A 9,725-nucleotide genomic window follows, 5' to 3' on the forward strand; every position below is an offset into this window, starting at 1 on the left:
AAATCATCTAATTACCTGTATGGTACAGTTTTCCCTGCCATGTCATACCACTAGATCTAAGCCACCTTCAGGCCTGGACACCTCATTTTAAGCTGGACATAACCTTAAACAGAGTGCAATCAGAGATTTTGGTCAAGCAAGACAAATACAGGGCAAAAAATGATGGTTACTAAGACCTTTTTGAGGACTTTAAATCCAGAGGAAGAAGAGAAAGAGGAGGAGAGTTATGTTTTATTGCCAGATATTTTGTAATCTATCTTAATTACAATGACTCCAGGAAGAAAATATTGCTATCTCTGCTTTACATAGAATATGTAGGCCCCAAATGTCAAACAATTAATCCAAGCCCTCACAGTTAGTTAGATAAATAGACTAGATAATCTCATGATTTAAATAATCGTGACACAATTGGCCTAATGGTGTCCATACTGTTAGAAAGTATTCTGATTATAGTCTTAAGAGAAAACCCAGACTTTCCAATCAGCTTCCGAATAGCTATCTGCACATCATTGTTCCTGAGGCTGTATACCATGGGGTTCAAGAGTGGGGTGATGATGGTATAGGTCACTGTCACCAGCCTATCTTTGTCCGATGTATATTTGGCTGAGGGTCGCAAGTAGACAAAGGAAGCAACCATAATGGACAATGACTACAATGAGATGGGAAGCACAGGTGGAGAAGGCTTTTTGTTTGCCTTCAGCTGATAGGATCTTCAGGATGGTGTGGACAATGAAGCCATAGGAAATGCAGATAAATATCAAGGGCACAACAAGCACCAAGACCCCAAAGATGAAGATGACCAGTTCACTGATGTAGCTGTCAGCACAGGCGAGACGGATAACTGGTGAAATATCACAAAAGTAGTGGTTGACCTTGTTGGAGCCACAGAAAGGGAGGCTAAGGACCAAAGTTGTTCCCACCAGAGATATTAGGAAGCCACTAATAATACAAGTTGCTGCCTGTTGTCCACATACTCTCCAGCTCATGAGAACAGCATATTGCAAAGGCTGACAGACGGCAGCATAACAATCATAACCCATCACTCCCAGAAGCAGACAGTTAGTGACAGTAAAACCAAGGAAGAAGAACATCTGGGTGGCACAACTCACAAAAGAGAGTGTCCTGAATACAGAGAATAAGTTGATAAGCATCTTGGGTAGAATAACAATTGTGTAGAAGATTTCAGAGATAGAAAGAGTACCTAGAAAGAAGTACATGAGGCTGTGATCCAAATGAATGACTGAGATGATGATGATGTTTCCACTCAAGATAATCAAATAGAGGCAAAGAGGACAAGCTGCAATTCCCCAAGGCTGGAGAAGCCCAGCAGTAAGAACTCAGTGACAGAGGAAGAATTGGCCATGAAGAGTTGATCCCACGGAATAAAGTCAATATGATCAGTTCCAGAGATCTTTGGAACTTAAAATTCAGGGAGACTTACCCTCAAAAAGTAGCTATGCCAGTCTTGTTTGAATGAGAAACAACAAGCATGGGAGAGAAGAAAGAATTATAAATTTAACCAGAAGTTCTTCTAAATTGATACGCATTCAAACTGCTATTTTTCTGCTGTTCATTTTAGCAGTAAATCTGGGGACAAATGTACACATGAAGTGTACAGTCATTTGCTCAAATAAAGCCTATCTATTAGGTCCCCTACTTGGAGACTTTCTTGCTCCTTCCTGCCCAGGACAAGAATCATCCCTTTGTGCAGTGTATCCAGACTATATATGCTATTATCCATTAGTCATTCAGAAGCCGTCCAGTTATTAGATCAACTGTCATGGTATCACCAAACTTGTGCTCAAGTAACCTTTATTTTCCTTAATAATGGCTCCAAAGCTCAAGAGTAGTGATGCTGATATAATGTTATTGTTGATCTATTTTATTATTATTGTTGTTAATATCCTACTATGCCTAATTTATAAATTAAGCTTTATCATGGGCATGTATTATAGAAAAAAAATCATAGCATATTTAGGGTTCAGTACTATTCAGTTTCAGACATCCACTGGAGTCTTGGAATATATTCCCTGCAGGGGATTCTTTTGATCTAATGCTATAAAATCCTTTATCTATATTAATTATTATTTTCAATGGTCACACTTTTATCCTGATTACTGATACATATATCAATAAGTGATAGCATGAATAAGCAATAGCACCAATGTCTGACAATTCACATTTCTACACCTGTTTTTAATACCTTCCCCATCTAGAGAAACATCCATTGATCTTTGTGTTACTTAAAGAGCACAGTTCCCTTTTACAACTAATTACATAACCAATTTTTATGCATTCATTTGTTACAAATAAATTGGTTTTGTATATTGCTATTGTTTTAGGACTAGCTTTATGATTATTCTACAAACTCTTACAAAATTATAGGCCTGATTTCTCCTTACAGAAAAGACATAGCTAGAATCTTTAGTTTTGCTTCAGCATTCACTTGTTGCCCATTGTTTTATGTCCTATCTTTGATGTACCTGACTTGGAGGCCCAAAAGGCTGTCATTCCAAGGAGCTGTCTCTAAATTTCTGAATAAGTGGGCTCAGATATCTTCCCTAAGGCCTCCAACATATTTATCATTGCTGGTACTGAATTATATATATTTTAATCAAAACATTCTTTTTCTGTGCTACCTCTTGCCTAAATGTGTTCTTTTATCTAGATTCTGTATCTCAATAAATAGTTTCAAAATACTCTTAAGCCATCTAAGCTGTAAATTTCTAAGACATGTTTAAACTCACCATTTTTCTAATCCTCCACATTCAATCTATTTTTGTTCACTTTTAGGATTCGTTCTTATTTTTTGCAAGCAATTATCCCTTCCCTGGACTATAGTATTATAAATGAACTGCCCAGATTCTCTCTTCCACTCTGAGTAATCCTTCATAATAGCAGCAGAATTGTCTTTCTATAGAACAAATCCTATCATATTACCACAACAACTGACTCTGTTATCTATAAAATATTCTAGGTCTTTCACACTTTTCCCAGTTTCACCTTTTCACTCATAACTGCCATTATAGATTCCTTCATATGTACTTTAGCAGTGAGAATTTTTACACAACCAAGTCATTTTTCATACTGCTTTCTATATCTGGAAATAGTCTCTGCTTTATACTTATTGTTTTTCTGCTTCTAATTTTGTGGTCTCCTTTTACTTTTCATTTAAAGTGACTTTACTCATAGAATCCTTCCAACAGCTTCCTAATCACGCTGCACCATTTTTTCTGGATTTCCTGAGTAATCACTAGAATCTTACTTGCTTTGCCACAAACTATTATTATAAGACTGTCTTTGACTCTACAAATTATAACTTACCAGATAACAGAAACTGCATCTCAAACACATACAATGATGCCCAACATATACTAAGTGCTTCAAAACCTGTTAAAAAAATAAATGGCCAATGATACACTTTATTCTCTAAATCATTTCAAAACTCTCAAGTAGATGATATTTGATTACAGGGATTTTCAAAACTTGTTACCTTTATATCAACCTAGGCTGTAATATTACACTCTGCTTCAACATTTTGGGATGAAAAATCTGACATTATTCTCTGAATGCAGAGCAAAAAATCCCATAAAAAATGTTGCTATCTTATTTGTCATTTCTGATGATCAAATAGTTTCCTCCATTATCTCACTAGCTAATGGAAAAAGCTAATAAAAATAAACTTTTTATTTTAATTTTAGAAACACTTGATTTGGGAACTTGAAGTCCTTTACAAATAACTAAATTGTTATCAATATTTGCTGTTTTGCTTAGGCAAATGTTTAATAAAATTTTGAATGGGACTAGAACCAAGAGTTTTATTTTCTATCTTTATATATCTTTGAATGGCCTTATCTCTAAGCTTTATAAATAAAGAATATACACCATGCATTTGACCAAAACAGAGTCCTCACTAACATTCTTCCTGAGACATCATCTATGCCTTTCCACTTTCCATATATCCTTTCTTGGAGTGTTTTCTCACTTACAGGCTCATCGCCAGTATTAATAGTGACAAAGTAAGCAAATAAAGTTGGTGCACCTGAATGAAAAGTAAGGTCACATTACTCAATGTTTACTCTATAACTCCTACCCCATCAACCATCTGTTCTTTCAAACTCATCCTTGGAACCTATGTGGAACTAACAGTGAAAAATAAAATTTACTATGGAAATCTTTGACTTTACTTAACTCAGTCTAGGATACTGCTTAAAGTAACTGGTAAATAGGAGACAGTGACATGAGTTTGGAAGGCAAGGCATTACAGGTTGAAAGAAAATCTTAGAAAAATGAGAAAGAGAGAAAAAAAGAAAAGAAAAATAGAGTAACTAGATCACCTTCTTAACAAGCAGAAATTGTGAATTGATATTTTCACATTATACTGCTTAGTAACTCTTCATCATCTACAGGTAAAGTCAGAATTCCTTAAGCTGAATCATAGGACATTTGACTCTCTGTCTCACATACATTTACAATCTAATCCTCCAAGTTTTCATCACACAGGAATTGTACTGAAATACGGTTTCCTTTATATGCCGTTGTGTCTCAAGATTCCACTGGAAGAGAGAGAAAGAGAGAGAGAGAGAGAGAGACAGAGAGACAGAGAGAGAGAGAGAGATCTCAGCCTCCAATATCATTTCCACTTCATGTATGGCCCACTCATTCCTCACATTTTTAGAGTCATCAATTATTGAACTTTCTCCAGTATGTCTAGGGAGGGTGTGCTGTTCCCTTCTTAGTAATCTAAAGCTTGTCTAATATGTCTTCATCAAAATACGCAACATGTTATATCTAATTTTTTTTCCTATTGGTCTCTCCAATAGATTTAAAAGCCTCAAGGATAAATGCCTCATCTTACTCCCTTTGTATCCTCAGCTTTATCCAATATTTAAATAAATGAGATATGGATACTTGATGAATAAATGAATGTCTATTAATGAATTAATAATAATTCCAATTAGTTTATTTTGTAGTAACTTGGTTTCCTTAAGAGGCACTACCATGTGCCTCTTAAGTGAGAAACACCTCTGTCTTCCTCATACATTCTATGTTTACTGTAAATTTTTTATTCTTCCTTTCTAAGACCAATACTACTCCCACCCTATGAAATAATCAAGACTTAGCCTGGGTCTCTGCCTTTGTCTTGGCCTTGGTCTCAATTTTTATCCTTATTTTTTTCACTATTCAGCTTTGCTTTCTGTCATTTGGTCACAATTTCTATTTTTCATTACTAATAACTAGGGATAAACAGATCACTAGCTCATGGAAAAACTCAACAATTTTTAAATTTGACATACAAATAAATGACTGTCACTGGTCTTCTTAATTAAAAAATCAAGGTCTCTAAATAAAAATTAAAATTTTACATTTCTTCAAATCAGAGTTCTAGTGCCTTGTAACCTGCCAGTTAATTCATTCTCAGGCACTTCCTAGAAACTTCTGTAAAGGGTTTCTAAGTGAAATTTGCCAAAATTGCCTTCCCTGTCATGATGCCTCAGGGTTCTTCTTCATCTTTCAGGAACTCCTAAGACCAAAATAAGAAAATAGCATTATTCCACAGAATAATGTTATCTGTGCCCTGTCTCCATGGGTACTTTAGGTAGTGCCTCAATGAGTGTCATCAATGGCCTTTCCTTTTTACATTAGCCGTGGTCTCAATGCCTTGGTTGGTAAGTGAGCTCGCCATCTCTACAGGGAGCTAATTACCACATTGTGCCCAATACTTGTCCATAATTTTTCTAATTAGCATGTGGAACCATGATAATACACTATGAGAATTCATTGGCCAAAGAAAAAGCCCTATTATTCATGGAGATTAGTTGACTTCCTCTTAGAAATTCTCTAGGGGGTCAGAGATGTGGAGATTCTCCAGGCATCATTTGTTAAAATATACATCAATGAAACTATCTCCTTTGAATTTCTATACATAGTGCCTCTAGAGTTTCCTTCTGAAGTTGAAGAAAAGTATTATTTTTTATGCTGCTACACATGCCTATTTCTGAAAGCTAAAAGAGAGGAAGATATAAAGAATAGAGGATAGAATATTAGAATGGCAGAATCTTTCAGATACATTAGAAACAGGTTTGCTTCTGGAATATAATGTGAATTTGGTAAATATTCCCTCAGTATATGAATACGGTTTGGGTTATAGAGAAAAGTGTGACAGTGCCTTCATGTAGGTTTTCACAAAGCGCATCAGCTTTCTCCCCGTTTCAGCTCACATATCGATTCTTTCTGACAGTGAGTCCATCCACTTGGGCTGGAAATAGGTCAAATGCTAGACACGCATGGACGTCTTTCTGAGGTGCTCACGTGAACTGCTCTTGTATAAGTCAGGTCCCGCATGTTCTCACTTATAAGTCAGAGCTGAACAATGAGAATGCATGGACACAGGGAGGGGAATAACACATACTGGGGCCTGTGGTTGGGGGGCAGGGGAAGGGAGAGCATCAGGATAAATAGCTAATGCAGCTGGGCTTAATACCTAGGTGATGAGTTGATGGGTGCAGCACACCACCATGGCACATGTTTACCTATGTAACAAACCTGCACATCCTGCACATGGATCCCAGAACTTTAAATTAAATTAAATTTTTTTTAAAAAAAAGATGCTGCAGGGATGAGAAAACAAGAGAAAAGCCCAAGTAATTAACCCAGACAGGCACTTTTGGTGGCTTCCTCCTTCCCCTGAATCCAGATAGGAAGAGTGACTACTTTGACCAATAAATTATAATAAATGTAAGACTGTATCCGTTTATTAACCCTAGTCTCTAAAGTCTTGTAGCTGCTACTTATAGAGTGTTGAATCATCCACTTTTGTACCCTAGTAACCATGTTTTGAGGAAGCCCAAGCAGCCCTTGGAGAATCTATATGGTAAAAAACCAAGGCTCCTGGCCAATAGCCCCAGCTGAGCAAACAGCCAATAGCTAACATGAATAAAACAGGCACATACGTGAGCAGTCTTGAAAGTAAATCCTTCAGCCCCAGTTGAATCATCCAACCTGATGGCACAAAGAACAGATTCCAGCTGTCCCCACTGAGCCCTGCCAAAATTGCAGACTTGTGTGCAAAATAATTACAGCTCATTTAAGCAACTAAAGTTGTAGATAGTTGATTATGCAGCAGTAAATAATGAGAACAGAATTTGGTATCTAAAGGCAGGGTGCTGTTATAATCAACATTTAAAACATTTGGCATTAATTTTGCAATTAGTGGTATAAATAATCCATAAGGGCTTAAGGAGTCTCTTACCAAAAGGTGAAAGGATCATGAGGCAACTCTTGGTAAGGCTTTGAAGCACAGAGAGAAAAATATTTGAAGGACAGAGAGGAAACTGCTATCATAGTTAGGTAAAACATGGATACTTTTTATCCACTGCTGGAAAGTTTGGCAGCAGGGCCACATGCTACAGCCTGGAAAATAGACTATTTAGTAATCTCATTATCTTCCTGGGTAAATTTCTAGTAAGATTATAGAAAATTCCAACCAATGATAAAATATGAAAAGAGAGTAGAAAGCAGGATACTAGAGGAAGGGAAGAGTAAAGAAAAGGGAAGGATAGGTGGAGATTTGCTAAAGGATACAAAATTACAGCTAGATAAAGGAATAAGTTACAGTGTTCTATACCACTGTAGGATGACTATAGTTAACAATAATATATAGATTCAAATTGCCAGAAGGAGGGTGTTGAACATTCCCAACACGAAGAAATGATAAATGTTTGAGATGATGATATACTAATTACCTTGATCTGATCCCTATAACATTATTTATATCAAAATATTACTATGCACCTAAGGAATATGCACAATTACTATTTGTCAATTAAAAAGTACATAATTTTTTTAAAATTTCTTAAGTTTCTGAGAATTTAGAAGAAACAGAAAGAGCGAGTTAATGGGTACAGCACACCAGCATGGCACATGTATACATATGTAACTAACCTGCACATTGTGCACATGTACCCTAAAACTTAAAGTATAATAATAATAAAAAAAAAACTTGTTGGGTTTGCAAATAAAGATGTTTCTCATGCACAGTCTCTCTCAACAAAGACTCTCAAGGTACAAAATGGCTTCAAGGAAGAAATCAAATCCAAGGTGCTATCAGGAAACCAATGCCTCAGGGTAAACCTCTTAAGAATGTAGCTGTAATACTTTTTGTTAGAACTCAGAAATATTTTAGGCTATACCCAACAAGATTTATAAATATCTTAAGGGCCTGAATCCTTAAAGTTAAGCAATAAGTCTTTTTAAGAATCTTAAGGGAATTGCCATACAGCAATTATTAATACTGCTACCTCACAAGTGACCCATAATAAAGAAATGAATATGGATGTGACTTTTATCTAATGGAATTAATTTATAAACTGAAACATGAGAAACCCACCAAGTTTTTAAAAGGCATTCTGTCAACATGCGCTAAAGGCCACAGAGCAAACAGAAATGAATAGACCTTTAGACCCTCAACTTCTTCCATGGAGGTATCAGACTGAGGAACGACATGTCTGCAAATTGTAGCTATGTCTTGCAGATAAAAAAGGATGATCAGAAAGTGGGGAAATGGCATCACAGGTTAGATCTAAGAGTCGTGAAATTCATTCCCAGAAAATAGGACTGGCAACATGTCTCCAGATGAATTTCAGAATTTCTATGGACCAATGACTGCGATGTGTCTAATTTCCTCCTTTTTCACAAGGGAATGTCCATTGCTATTTCTATGCCCATCACATCATCGTCTTTTTGAGTGTCAGGAGCAGACAACCTGCGGGTATTATGCCTTAAAAGACTAGCAGCTTCCTCTTTCTGTTTCTTGGAATATTTAGTGTTTGAAACCAGTCATGATGTTGTGAGAAAGTGTATAGAACCCCATGGAAAGGGCCACATGGAGAGAAACTGACTCTCACAACCTATAGCCATGACTCAGCTCCACCACAAATCAGCATCATTTTGCCAGCCGTGTAAATGAGCCAAATGGAAGTGGGTCCCTCAATTCTAGTTGAGCAGCTCAGTTGACATTGTATGGAGTTGAGACAAGCCAATCTTATAAGCCCTCTCCCATTTAAGAGATTAATGAGCAAAATAAATTATCATTGTCATTGTTATTTTTAATTACTGTTATGGGGGACATAAATATTGCTACACTTTCATGTGTAGTTTCAGATGTTTTACTTAGCTAGACCAAGCAGTCATTTATTCAATTAAAGTTAAGAGACATGTATTAGTTATCTACTGAATGTCAGGGATATAGAAGACATTTAGGAGGAGTTAATGTATCGGTATAATAAATTACTTCCTTTCACATTGTTGATTGTCATTAGAGAAAATAAGATACGTACATAATCAGCTCAATATGTCAGAACTCAGTAAGAAGTATAAGTAAAGCTTACATTGCTATGGTGTTTTGAAGAATGGAAATCAGGTAATACTTCATGAAATAGGTTAAAATAAAAAAAAAATTTGATGGTAGACATCGGACAAAGAAGGAGATAATCTTTTCATATAAGATTTTTTTTATTCTTAGTCCAGTACAGGACCATTCTCCATAGGATCCCACTTTATAAGCTGTAAGTAAAGGAATGTGGTGCACAGAATGGCAAATGTAGGTTTATCTTCTACTGCCTTTTTAATTAATGATGGCTATAGTATGATGATGGCAAACAAGGCCTTTTTGTCATTGCAAATTATTTTCCTGTAGAAGTATTATTCTACTGTTTATACTACCT

General features: G+C 36.1%; 1 pseudogene; it reads right to left on the reverse strand.

The window, feature by feature from the left end:
- Nucleotides 1-382: 382 nt before the first annotated feature.
- On the reverse strand, nt 383-1,363 carry LOC129039934 (olfactory receptor 10R2-like; annotated as a pseudogene).
- Nucleotides 1,364-9,725: the final 8,362 nt, after the last annotated feature.

The sequence above is a fragment of the Pongo pygmaeus genome, chromosome 1 (genome assembly GCF_028885625.2).
Source record: "Pongo pygmaeus isolate AG05252 chromosome 1, NHGRI_mPonPyg2-v2.0_pri, whole genome shotgun sequence".
NCBI classification, from domain to species: domain Eukaryota; kingdom Metazoa; phylum Chordata; class Mammalia; order Primates; family Hominidae; genus Pongo; species Pongo pygmaeus.